Genomic DNA, 10,576 nt, shown 5'->3' on the forward strand with positions numbered 1-10,576 from the left:
AACAGAATATCCCATGACAAAAACTAAAAACTAGTTACATTTGAAAAGTATTTTATGATGCATCCATTTACCTCACAGATTTAAACATTTGTTTTGATTCAGCAGTTTGGAAACACACTTCTTGTGGTATATATGAAGGGACACTTCAGAGCCCATTGAGGCCTATTGTGAAAAAATGAATATTTTGTGATAAAAGTTAGAAAGATGCTACCTGTGGAAATTCTTTGCAATGTGTGGATTCATCTCACAGCGTTTAACCTTTCTTTTAATTCAGTAGTTAGAAAACACTCTTTCAGTAAAATCTACGAAGGGATATATCAAAGCCCCTTGAGGCCTATAGTGAAAATCCGAATATGCCATGATAAAAACTAGAAACAGCAATCTGTAGAAATGCTTTTAGATGTGCAATTTCATTTCACAGAGCTAAACCTTTGTTTTGGTTCACCAGTTAGAAAACATTCTTTTTGTAAAATCTACGAAGGGACATTTTGAAGCCCATTGAGGCATATTGTGAGAAACCAAATATCCTGCCATTAAACTAGCAATCTGTGAAAATGCTTTGCGATGTATGGATTCATTTCACAGAGATAAACTTTGTTTTGATTCAGAAGGTTGGAAACACTCTTTTTGTAGAATCTGTGAGGGGATCATTTAGAGTCCACTGAGGCCTGTTGGGAAAAATCAAATTTCCCGCAATAAAAACTACATACAAGTTTTCTGTGAAAATCCTTTGTGATGTCTGGATTCATCTCACAGATTTAAACCTTTGTTTTGACTCAGCAGGTTGAAAACACTCATTTTGTAGAATCTACAAAGGAACATTATGAAGCCCAGTGAGGCCTACAGTGGAAAATTGAATATCCCGTGATAAAAAGTAGAAACAAGGTATCTGTGAAAATGCTTTGTGATGTGTGCATTTGTCTTACATAGGTAAACCATTGTTTTGATTCAGAAGGTTGGAAACTTTTTAAATAATCTACAAAGGGACATTTAGAAGCTTATTGAAGCCTGTAGTGAAAAACCAATTATCTCTCAATATAAACTAGAAACAAGCTATCTGTGAAAATGCTTTCAGATGAGTAGAATCAGCTCAAAGACTTAAACCACTGTTTTGATTCAGCAAGTTGAAAACATTGTTTATGGAAAATCTACGAAGGGCAAGGTGGAAACACTCTTTTTGTAGAATCTATGAAGTGACACTGTGGAGCCCACTGAGGACTGTATTAAAAATCTGAATGTCCTGTGATAAAAACTAGAAATAAACTATCTGTGAAAAAGCTCTGTGATTAGTGGATCCATCACACAGAGCTAAACCATTTCTTTTTTTATTGAACACATTGGTAACACTCTTTTTAAAGAATCTACAGAAAGACAATTCCAGGCCCATGGACTAGTATATTGAAAAACTGAATATCCTGCGATGCAAACTAGCAATAATCTATTAGTGAAAATGCTTTGCCATGTGTGGATTCATCTCATAGAGTTAAACCTTTATTTTCATTCAGTTTGTTGGGAACACTCTTTTTGTAGAATATACAAAAAGACATTTTGGTGAACAGTGAGGCCTAATGTATAAAAATGAGCACTTCGGGATAACAACTAAAAGCTATGTATCTGTAAAAATGGTTTGCGATGTGTGGATTCATCTCAGAGTTAAGCCATTGTTTTGATTCAACAGGTTGGAAACACCTTTTTTGGTAGACTCTATGAAGTCTGGAGTACATTTTGGAGCCCACAGTGGACTATAGTGAAAAATCTAATATCCCAGGATAAAAACCAGAAACAATCTATCAGTTAAAATAATTTGTGATGTATGGATTCGTCTCACAGAGTTGAACCTTTTTTTATATTCAGTGATGTATGGTTTCATCTCACAGAGTTAAACTCTTTTTTATTTTCAGTTAAACTTTTTTTTTTTGTTCCCCTCAAGTTGGAGTCCTCCAACTTGGGCACCGGGCCACATTGTGGATAGCTTGTGCAATGAAGGGAATGCAGGGATGGAGTTGGCAGCAGTTTCTGTGTCACCTGTCTGCAACTTTTTTGCAGCTGAAGTTGTGGGGCCCCATCCACACCTCAACAGATTGTACCCTCATCCGTATCTAACTTAACTGTTGCTCACACTCTTTGTCCCAGAATGAAATCCCAAAATGATGGAAGAGTGCCCGCCTCACAAAGTAAAGCAACTGCTTGGCTAAAAATCGAATTCGAGGTGGATTTAAGAAGCCCTACGGACAGGACTGCTAGGGTCTAGCACTGAGTTGGCTGCAGGACAATGAGGCACTGGGAGGTGTCTGCTCTTGGGTGTGATATGCTCCTGTTTTTTTATTGAAGATTAGTTGTTTTGCATGGGAAGGTGATTTGGATCCCTGTTGGTCTTAGTCAGATCCCAGTTCACTGCAGATTCAGGAACTACGAAAAATCAAAAAACACACAGCCCCATAGCCCAAGCAGAGCCACACAAACAGGTGCACCGGAAGGTGGCGCAACTCGGAAACAAAGGGCAGTAGTGCATGAGTCAAATATTTTTTAGCAAACAACACTTATACACACATGCAGACACACACACATACACACAGCCACACACACATGCGCGCGCACACACACACACACACACACACAGACATCCAAAACTCGCAGCACTCCCAAAGAAACACACAGCCCAGAAGCTTCTGAAGCTGCGCAGTTCTGCTTCTCCAGGAAGTCCATCTGGCAAGAGTGCAGTCCTGAAAAACACAGGCGACTGTACCTAGAAATCACAGTGAGGCAACTTTCAAGGAGATACCCCCACACCAAGTAGGCAGGCCTGACGCATCCTGCAGATCTTCTTGGACCTTAGGGATTTTGCAGTGTATTTCTGAAGCTCCACTTCAGGTTTCCTCAGGCTGACTCGCCACTGCCATCTGCTAGGATTGTGAGACTATCATGTGGATCTTTCAATGAAGACAGGTGAAACTCCAACGCGTACCCACGTCCACAGAGGTCTTCTTCTCTGCCAAGCCACAGACACTTGCAGCCAGGCAACAGTGGAATTCACTGTGGCGCAAGCCTTCGCTCACAGCTTGCTCAAGGTGCCCAGAGACTGGCGCATGCACATTCACGAGGCAGCCTTGGGAGCTGAACCATCAGGGCTGTCAGTCTGCCTAACCAGAGAAAAATAGTATAGGCAGAGCCAGCCTGGCCTCGGGAATAAGGCTGTCTGAGATAACCACAGGGAGACCCTATAAGTCTCCACCATAGGGCCTCCTCAGGTTGTCTCCGTGGTTGGGCTCCAGTGGAGGGGGAGAAGTTTCTAGAATTTAAGGTGGGCACTGGGAATGGTTCTTCTGATTCCATTCCCAAAAGAGGCTGTGTGATGGAATTGGTGAAATGTTGAGGGGTCTTGGGGTGATGAAATCATTCCTGATATACCGGAGGTGCATGTCATTGAAAGATGGCCGGGTCCTTGAACTCACTGCCACACTTCATTCTGGGCCTCACAGATGCTCCTGCTTCTCAGCACAGCAGTCTGGAAATGGAAAGAAACATGACGAAAAGAAGTCCAATGTGATACGAGGTCTTTGAAGTAGAACTGGCAACACACTAGAGCAAATGTAATTGAGGGATTGTCTCAGAGGCCTTCTGGGGTGATCACAATCCTGATGAGCATGTCCAGGAGTACTGGTTAGGGTCATTGTTGACACCACATGGAAGTTAAGAAAAATAAATGCTCGCCTAAAAGAACCAGAGGACTTGTGATAAAGTCCAAGCCACGTTGAAAGGTTTTTTGCTAGAAGACCCAAGAGCCTCCTGCAAAGTGAAAACAACCCCAGCCCCTACCACTAGGCCACTACCCACAACCTGGAGTGCAACAAGCCTAACCGAAGTCCCTTTTTCTCCCTGAAACCCCTGGCAGCCAAAAGATGCATGGCAAGAGTCAGGTCCACCCAGCAACAGCCCAGTGATAAACCGCCTCCACAATGAGAAAGGACGTGCAGATGAAATGAAGCAGAGCCTAGATTACCAGGCAAAAGCCAGACTGGCTGCCTGCTCTCATGCTGCCTGCTCTCATGCTACAGGAATCATGCTGCCCTCTGATAGAAGTCAGAGGAAAATAGGCTCCTTGATGGTGGATATAGTGGGAATTTACTATTCCAAAAATATCACAGCTGCTCAGTCATTAACACGTGACAGTGTTTAGAAGGAAACACTCATGAAATGGATCTCCATGAGTGTGGTTTTCTGGCAACTGGGAAACTTTTACTATGGAGGACTTGGAGCCAGATCCAGGAAACCCTAGGCCCAGGAGGAACATGGAAGTGAGGAATAGAGGAGGCCAGTGTGGAGGCCACAGACCACTCAGCATCAATCCATCCCACTCTCATGTGGTTCCATGAATGAAAGCCAAAATTGGGAGCCAGCCAAATGGCCCCAGTGTGTGATCCAGCTGTTGCCTGCACATTGGAGTCCTCCCACCTGAGCACAGGGCCATGGTGTAAACAACTTGTGCAATGAAGAGACTGCAAGGATAGATTTGGAAGCACCTTCTGTGTCATCTCTCTGCATATTTTTGCAGGTAAAGGTGCGGACCCCATCCACACTTCATCAAATTATATACTCTCCCCAATCGGAACTTATGGCTGCTCACCACTGCCCCCCGGAATGAAATCGGAAGACGATGGAGGAGTGCCTACTTCATGTGGCGAAGCACCTGTTCGGCTCAAAACCAAACTCGAGTTGGATTCAAGCGGCTCTGAGACAGGATTGCGAGGATCTGGCCCTCGGTCGGTCCCAGGACAAAGAAGTCGTGGGAGGTGTCTGCCCTTGGGTGTGGTGTGCTCCTCTTTTTTCTTCAGGAGTGGCTTTTGTCAGGGGAAGGTGACTTGGACCACGGCGTGTCTCAGCCAGTCCCCCAATCCAACGCGGATTAAGGAAACACAGAAAAACGAAGTACATGAAGCAACTCAGCCCGAGCAGAGCCACAGAGACGGGCGCACCAGAAGGTGGGGCAACATGAAAAGGAAAGTGCAGCAGTGTGAGATCCACATTGCTTTCAGCAGACACCACTTAGACACACACACACGGAAACATGCATCACTCACAACACTCCCATAACAACACACACAGCCCGGCAGCTTCTGAGACTGCGCGGTACTGCTCTGCCCCGAAACCTTACAGGTGAGAGCAGCCCCAGAAAACACAGGCGAGCTGTACCTAGAAATTAGGCGGGATCAACTTTCAAGGAGACTCACCCTCAAACAGTCTAGGCAGGCCTGCCACATCCTGCGGGTCCTTTTGGATCCTTAGGGATTTCGCATTGTATTTCTGAAGCTCCGCTTAAGATTTCTTCAGGCTGATTCACCACTGCCATCTCCTAGGATTGTGGGACTATCACGTGGATCCTTCAAAGAAGACAGGCAAGAGTCCAACGCCGACGTACCCCACAGAGGTCTCTTTCTCCGCCAAGCCGCAGATACTTGTCGCCCGGCAACAGTGACAGTCACTGACAGGAGCCTTCCCTCACCGCTTGCGCAAGGAGCTCGGATTCTGGCGCATGGGCATTCGCGAGGCAGCCTTGGGAGCTGAACAGTCAGGGCTGTCAGCCTGCATAAGCAGAGGAAAATGGTTCAGGCAGAGCTAACCTGGTCTTGGGAGATGTCTGTCCTCTTCTGGCAGACAGGATGGTGTGCTCCTCTTCTTTCTGCAAGAGTGGATTCTTTGCGGGGGAATGTGATTTGGACCCAGGCGTGTCCAGTCAGCCCCCCAGTTCACCGCGCATTTAGGAAACACAGAAAAACAAAGGACACGAAAGGCAGCCCAAGCAGAGCCACTCAGACAGGCGCACCAGAAGGTGGGGTGAGTCCAAAACGAAAGTGCTGCAGCGTGTGAGCCACATGGCTTTCAGCAGACACCAACCACTTACGCACACACACACACGCGGCGCGGAAACATACATCACTCGCAACATTCCCTTACCAACACACAGCCGGGTAGCTTCTGAGACTGTGCAGTGCTGCTCTACCACAAAGACGCACTGGGGAGAGAGCAACCCTAGGAAACACAAGCGGGCTGTTCCTAGAAATCACAGGGGGCAACTTTCAAGGATACTCACATCAATACCATTTAAGCAGGCCTGACACATCCTGCAGGTCCTTTTGGCTCCTTGGGGTTATCGCGCTGTATTTCTGAAGGTCTGCTTGAAATTTCTTCAGGCTGACTCTCCACTGCCATCTCCTAGGATTGTGGGAATATCACGTGGATCCTTCAAAGAAGACAGGCTAGAGTCTAATGTGGACGCAGGTCCACAGAGGTCTCCTTCTCTGCCAAGCCACAGATACTTGTCACCAGTCAACGGCTGCATTCACTGTGAGGCAAGCCTTAGCTCACCGGTTACTCACTGTGCGCTGAGACTGGCGCATGCGCATTTGCGAGGCAGCCTTGGGATTGAACTGTCAGGGCTGTCAGCCTGCCTAAGCAGAGGAAAATGGGACAGGCAGAGTCAGCCTGGTTCGCTAAAAAGCTGCCTGCCACAACCACTTCGGGACCCTAAAAGTCTCGACCATAGGGCCTCCTCGGGCCCTCTCCGTGGTTGCTTCCCGCTGGAGGAGGAGGAGTTTCAAGAATGTGAGGTGAGCTCTGGAAACTGCTCTTCTGATTCCATTTCCAAAAGAAGCTGTGTGCAGGAATTCGGTCCCAATGGAATGGGAATACAGTCTATTGAGTTGATGAGGGGTCTCTTGGTAATGGAATCACTCCTGATACCCCTGAGGCGGATGTCAGTGAAAGATGGCCGGGCCGTTGAGCTTACTGCCTCCCTTCATCCTGGGCCTCCCAGATGCTCCTGCTGGTCTGGGAATGGAAGGAACTATGAGAGAAACAATGATCTTTGAACTGGGACTGGCAACCCACAAGGGCAAATGAAGTTGAGAGAATGTCTCAGAGTCTTGGGTGATTGCAAGGCTGAAGAGGGTGTCCAGGAGTACTGGTGAGGGTCGCCGTGGAACTCTGATAGCAGCTAAGAAGAATCAGTGCTCGCCTAAGAGAACCAGAGGGTCTGGACTGGAGTCCAAGCCACGTTCAAAGATTTTTGCCAGAAGACCGAAGACCACCCTGCAAAGTGAAAACAACCCTAGTCCCCACAACTAGATCACTACCCAGAACCTGGAGTGCAGCCAGCCTCCCCGAAGTCCCTTTGGTTCCCTGAAATCCCTCCCTGGCAGCCAAAGTTCCATGGCAAGAGTTAGGAGTCAGCTAAAAGCGTAATTACCAAGTCACAATTTTCTGTGGATGGCAAAAAGTTTTAGGACAGCCACTATTGAAGCCAAAATTAAATATAAATTTATATTATGTTCCACACAAGAATTTGACATAACAATTATAATTATGCAAAATGTACACTAAAATATTACAATTATAAGAGTTTCCCATAACTTTGGAATATATAACAATAATATATTTTTACAAATACAGCACAAAGAAATTCTAACACCATTTCATATTTGACCATGCTTACTATATGATTTTTATATTATATCAATCAAATATGTCATTTTTGTACTTTAGGAGACCTAATAGCTAAAAGTTCAATTAGGTCCGAAAAAGACACAATTTATAATATGATTATGGAACATTTGTCAAATATCAAAGGTTTAAATCATTTTATATTATAAAATAGAATTCTAGGTTACCATAAGTCATCCATTCGGCCAAAATGACAGCTCAAAACTTTTTAAAGGCAAAAACCTATACTCATTAATAGAGGGAAAACTTAGCTTTCTAAACAATTCTTTCTTTTTATTATATTTCTTATACCTTATTCAAAAGGCAAAAAGAAGCTTTTCATCATTATTTAGTATCACATGAAAATCTTGTTCTAGAGAGAGAGCCAGATTTCACCTTTGCATCATGGTACTATTAATGTCAAACTCAATTCTTAATATAAGTTTATAGACAAATCTATCCAATTTTAATGTTTGACCATGAGGTAAGAGTCTCATTAAACTTTCTTATAACTCTTTACAATTTTCTGTTAAAGAGCAGATCAATGCTCCAAGAAAAGCATGTTGTGCTTTTATTTTAATGTTCAATTTATGAAAAATCTGAATGATACTTTTTGAACTTTAGCCAATATGCAAACACACAGAATTTCCTTTACAATATTAAATGTTTTACAAACCTTCCACAACTTGCTCAAACCTTCAGCTTTATTCTAACTTAAAACAATCCTGTAACCCTCTAAACAAGCCTGCCCCCACCCCCAAATTTGTCTTCTTATAATCTTTTACCTAAACACCTTGGATGTAAAACTGTTTCTTCAGTAGTCTCAACCACACGGAACAATGCTAACTATTGGCAACTTTCAGTTTCGGTGAAAAACTTGGTAAATATAAACCAAATATGAAATTCTAAGATACCCTCCCAAAACCATCTGAATGAACTCCTCCTCTTGGCCAAGAAAACATTTCAGAGTTAATCAGAAAATCTAGTTCAGGCATTGTGGAAGAGGGGGTCAGACATGCCTCATTATATCCCTCCAGCATTAACATTAACACAAACATTAAGTGTGATAAGAAACATTTACAATCTATTTTCTCTGAAGCCTTCTACCTGGAGGCTTCTTCTGCACAATAAAACCTTGGTCTCCAGAACGCTTTATCTTGACTCTGACATTCCTTTCTACTGCTAATAACTCTTCTAACTAACTACCATTCGTAGTATGTTTAAATCTGGCCAAGTGTGGTTACTCACGCCTGTATAATTCCAGCACTTTAGGAGGCCAAGGAGGGTGGATCACTTGAGCTCAGGAGTTGCAGAGCAGTCTGGGCAACATGGTGAAACCCAGCCTCCACTGAAAAAAATACAAAAAACTTAGCCAGGCATGGTGGCATGCATCTGTAGTCCTAGCTACTTGGAACACTGAAGAGGTAGGATCACTTGAGCTCAGTGGGCAGAGGTTGCAGTGAGCCGAGATCACACCACTGCACTCCAGCCTGGGTGACACAGTGAGACCTCATATCAAAAAAATAAAAATAAAAATAAAAAGAATGTGTTCAAATCTACCTATGATTTGGAAGCCCTCACTTAGAGTTGTCTTGCCCGCTCAGATCAAACCAATGTAAATCTTTCATGTATTGATTGATGTACTACGTATAGTACATCATGTATAAAACAAATGTATAAATGTATAAAATGTATAAAAATGTATAAAAACAAGCTGTGCCCCGACCACCTTGGGCACATATCATCAGGACCCCCTGAGGCTGTGTGACAGGCATGTCTTTAACCTTGGCAAAATAAACTATTTAAATGGACTGAGACCTCTCTTAGATATTTTGGGTTCACAACTAGTAACCACAGAGAGATTCTCAGTGGAGCTGCCCCGATCTTTGACAAATCTCCTGTCAGTGCTTGATACCAGCTTGATCTATCCTTATGGCTCAAACCAGTGAGAAAATTTGCTGAGGCCTGCCCCTCCCCCCAGAGAATCCCTAATATCCCCAAGTTTGCTTGACATCTAAAGTGTATTTTGCTGTACAACTTCTTTTATGGAGTTTCACTTGTTTCTGACGGTGAAAGCAAGTTTTACTGCTTCCATACTGATAAAAGGCAGGTAACTCATATATATAGATATAGATATAGATATAGATATAGATAGATATAGATATATAACAAATGAAACCCAGTGGTCTTAGGTGTATATGTATATATATGTGTGTGTGTGTGTGTGTGTATGTGTGTGTATATATATATATATATATATATATATATATAATAAAACCCAATTTAGGTACTTACCTAGGAAAGGGGCACTAGCTGCAGACTGCTCTCTGCCATTTTAGAAGCAAGAAGAAACTAAAACTCACCTTTTCCATTGGAGGTGAGCTGAAACTCCAGAAAGGAGTTACCTGCATTTTATCAGGATGGAAGCAGTAAAACTTGCCTTCACTGTCAGAAGCAAGCAAAACTCCATATATATATATGTGTGTGTGTATATATATATGGAAATTGGAAATTGTTTAGGATCAACAACAAACAAAATTGTTTAGGATCCTAATTCTAGTTCAGAGGTGAATTCTAAAGAGTCTTCTCCATTGCCCTTTCTGTTCTAATCTTTATTGGCTTGTCTGTCCATTTGGGTGAGAAACTGAAGTGTAATTTTTATAAATAAATGAGAGACTGGAGTTTCCTGAGGTCCAAAGAGAAAAGGCATTTTTATTATCCTGGCTGAAAGTTACCTTTGGGTGACGAAGAGCTGAGTGGGAATGTCTAGGGTGTTGATACCCTGCAATGTTGCCATGGCTCTACAGGGAACTCCCAACAATTGAGTTTTAAAAAGCTTCATCCAGGAAACACATATAGGAGTTGGTCACTCCACATTGTGAGCTCTTTTGCAGGTGATAGACCTTCAGAGAGAGAAGTTAAGGCACATAAGAGGCCAGAAATCACTTAGTGGTGACACTGTGGAGTCCCATCCACAATCAGTACGTTTTGATCAACTCCACTAAATCCTAGGCCACAGAACAACCTCTCTTGGGCACTCCGTTTGGATTTATGGTGCCTTTACTACACATTAGGTATGATCTTATGCACATTTTAAACT

The 10,576-nt window shown here is 43.4% G+C and overlaps 1 long non-coding RNA gene across 1 annotated transcript; it reads right to left on the reverse strand.

Annotated features, from left to right (window-relative positions):
- Positions 1-287: 287 nt before the first annotated feature.
- LOC103242588 (uncharacterized) lies at positions 288-7,248 on the reverse strand. The gene is made up of 3 exons (XR_500806.3): positions 6,089-7,248; positions 5,229-5,580; positions 288-3,505 (listed from the first exon to the last, which is right to left on the reverse strand). It is a non-coding gene; the product is annotated as an uncharacterized lncRNA (long non-coding RNA).
- Between the last annotated feature and the right edge of the window lie 3,328 nt (positions 7,249-10,576).

Source organism: Chlorocebus sabaeus, chromosome 16 (genome assembly GCF_047675955.1).
Source record: "Chlorocebus sabaeus isolate Y175 chromosome 16, mChlSab1.0.hap1, whole genome shotgun sequence".
In the NCBI taxonomy this organism is placed as follows: domain Eukaryota; kingdom Metazoa; phylum Chordata; class Mammalia; order Primates; family Cercopithecidae; genus Chlorocebus; species Chlorocebus sabaeus.